This window comes from Cervus canadensis, chromosome 31 (assembly GCF_019320065.1).
Source record: "Cervus canadensis isolate Bull #8, Minnesota chromosome 31, ASM1932006v1, whole genome shotgun sequence".
Lineage (NCBI taxonomy): Eukaryota > Metazoa > Chordata > Mammalia > Artiodactyla > Cervidae > Cervus > Cervus canadensis.
In genome coordinates, this window is record NC_057416.1 from 33,933,613 (window position 1) to 33,936,794 (window position 3,182).

At 57.0% G+C, this 3,182-nt stretch overlaps 1 non-coding gene across 1 annotated transcript; it reads right to left on the reverse strand.

The window, feature by feature from the left end:
• Positions 1 to 407: 407 nt before the first annotated feature.
• Positions 408 to 542, reverse strand: LOC122432673. Its single transcript, XR_006266935.1, has one exon. It is a non-coding gene; the product is annotated as a small nucleolar RNA SNORA70 (small nucleolar RNA).
• Positions 543 to 3,182: the final 2,640 nt, after the last annotated feature.

Consider the following 3,182-nt stretch of genomic DNA (forward strand, 5'->3'; position numbering starts at 1 on the left):
TAGGATTCATTGGTGGGCACGAGTAAGGAGTGGATAGCACCAAGGCTCTAATGAGTCCAGGACTGGTCATTTGTCCAGGGAGGCGTCATTAGGGATGTATGTGACCCCTCATCCATCTGGAATGAACCGCTTTTTCTGCCACCCTGTTTTCAAATTCATCCTCATTCAACCTTGTAAACCCCCACTTCTTGGAGATGTGGATCTTCTGGCGGCCAGGGAACTTGAACTTGGCCGTGTGGGGGGCCTTAATCACATGGTCCCTGTTCTTCCTCCTTGTGTGGATGGACATTACAACTTGGCCACTGTGGACCCTGGACTCTGCCCGGGGGCTTTTCAAAGGCACCACACACAGCTGAAAGGAGCCTGGACTGCAGACAGCATGCCAGTCACGGACGTCCACTGGGAAGGGCTGTCTCCAGGTCCCCCAGGGCCAGCCGTGCAGGCCACAGGCTACACGCACTGCCAAGGAGGCTGCCGTCTGCAGCCATTGCACACTGGGCCCCCATGAGGAAAGGAGCATGGTAGGGCTTCATCGGCCGTAAACTCCTTGGAAGGTCTTGACGCCGTGTACGCCTTCTGGCACAGACTGAGGTTCCTTCACTCCTTGCACAGGGCAGTGTCCGGGATTAGCCACGGGTGCTGCTCGGAAACATGCAAGCCCGCGGTGCGGGGCCTCAGTCTCCCCTCCTATAGAATGGGGTGAGGACAGGACGGCCTCCCAGGCCTCTTCCAGCCCCGGAGCTCCGGTTGCCATGTGTGCTCCTGGTCAAGGGGGCTGCCTGCCTGTCTCTGGAGCCTTTGCACAGCTCTCTTTGCTATCCAAAGAATGCAAGCGGTGCAGAAAGGACAGAAAAAGGAAACTGGTGAAGATCTCACTGTGATGGAGCCACTTCCCAGAATTCAGTTGTAAGCCTTAAAGGTCTATGTTAACAACCTGAACCAGGAGAGTTTGCTGGACTGAAGGGAAAAGCATCTGATCAGAGGGGCGATCAGAGGGACAGACTCAAGGGTGTAGTGGGAGAATTTCCAGAGACAGCCCTGCACAGGATTCTCATGGTGTTGCTGACACCACAGTGAGCCATCTCCAGCTGACTTCTAGTCCTGATATCTACACAAAAATGCCAGTTCCTGGCAGAAAAAAAAGTCTTTTAGATCCATCTGGGTTATGTGCCTCCTCCTGTGGTTCTGGGCAGGGTCCAGTGACTGACGGATGACCAGGACCCAGGGAGAGGGTGGGCCGGGGGCTCCTGAGGAAGGGGCTTCCTCTGGCCAGTGGGCAAACAGGCTCTGGAAGGTGAAGCCCCTTCTGCTGTCCTGCTCAGCTCATGACTCCCCTGTCCCAATTCACTGGCTGTGATTTTGAGTCCTGCCAGGTTTGGAGGGGATGGGGTCAGGGAGGAGAGTTGAGCCAGAGAACAGTTCCATCTGAGGGCAAGTGCTCCTGCTCTCCAACCTAGCAGTTAGTGAAAGCTAACCCTCCAATGGGGGCCTTAGGGGTCCTCTGGAGAGTCCCCAAGCTGGGGTCCTTCAAAGGGAGCATCTCAAACGTGGACCCTGCTCTCCACCCTCAGACTGATCTGCTCTCGGCTTGGGCTCCCTTCTCCAGGCACCACGCAACATCAAAAGGTCCCCTTGGAGGCAACCTGGAACGGATCCCCGTGACTCACATGTGGACCATAGGAAAAAGATCCGTCTTCAGAGCATCTCCCCTCTGCCCCTCTTCCCCGCCTGTCCATCACGGTCAAGCAAGTCAAGTCAAGTCCAGTGCGTGAAATTCACCTGCAGGGCATGCATATCAAGTCCTGAAAGCCGTCCTATTGGAGACGTTCTCTCTCTCCCTTTCCTCCTGCGTCCCTCGTTTCCAGGAAAGGAGGAAGCACTATCAATGGTGTTGATAACCTGCCGGGTATAAATCCTGCCCAAGGTGGCCCAAAATACCCTTCCAGGTGACCGGTCCTGGCAATTTTTTTTCCCCAAAAGAAAGTAATCACTGCCCCCAAAAGTTCAAAGTCTGGCAACTTTTTAAGGAATTTAAGCTTGATTTGCTTCCCCCGATTCAAGAGCTTGCCCAACACAGAAGTTTTATAGAAATAGAGGAAAGAAGTAAAGAAGGAGATTTGAAAGAGAGAGGAAGAAAGGAGGATGGGGACTGGGGGAAGAGGAGGGGGCTTCAGAAAAGGGAAGGAAGTCCTCCAGCTCCTCCCCCACCCCCATTGGTCCCCGCCGCATCCCACAGTACGGAATCCCCAGGACCACTGACTTCCGGGGACCGGAGCTTGGCTGGCCTGGGGTTCCTTCCCCTCCATCCTCACCTCACCCCCATCTGTGCCAACCTCGTCTGCGCCCCCAGCCTACTCAGGACCTTAACCTGCAAATGGGGCCACAGAAGCCGAGGGTTCCCCCAGAGTGTCCTTCAAAGGCATCCCAGGACAGTGTGTGAGGCCAGGAAGAATGTCAGAAAGAGCTAGACCCTTCGGCCTAGGGAGGAGGCGTGAGCCATAGTTGGCTCTTTCAGAGTGGTGGGTCACCTCCCCTCCCCCACGATCCTGCCGGGTCCAGTTCCTCCCCCCACACAGCCCTGCCCCTGGACTCCCAACACACACTCCCTGACTGTAACAATGCTACTGAATCCAGCACAGAGTGGGTCCCTCAGGTATCTTCTGGAGCCCGGGAGCCCCAGCGCTGTGACCCGCAGGTTGAGAACTGCAAGACCATGAGGTCAGACCTGCTGAGTCACAGTGCCGACCAGAGCTGGGGCCCCGGCCGGGACCGTCCAGACCTGTCCCTCCCGTGTCCCCAGCGTGTTCCCTGTCTTGGCCATCAGATGGCACCGCGGTTCCACGATCACCAGGACTGCGGCATCTGGGAGGGCGGCTTTCGCATCCCGCCGCTGCATGGAGGGGAGCCTGGGGCTGTGACCTGAGCCCAGGGCAAGTCAAGGTCAGCGCGTGGAACTCTCCTCCTGCGGGGTGAGGTGGGGCTGTCCCATCTTTCCTGGGGGTTGCTGGTTACCCCTCTTCGGAGGGTGTGCTCTACGCTGAGCAGGTGAGCGGGAGTTCAGCAGAGCCCACCAAGGCTCTAACCAGAGGCTCAGGGAAGCAGATGCCTGGGTGGACCACTCTGCTCACCTCCACTGGGCGTGCCCGAGTCCCTACATTTTTTTCTTTTCATCCCCCACCTGC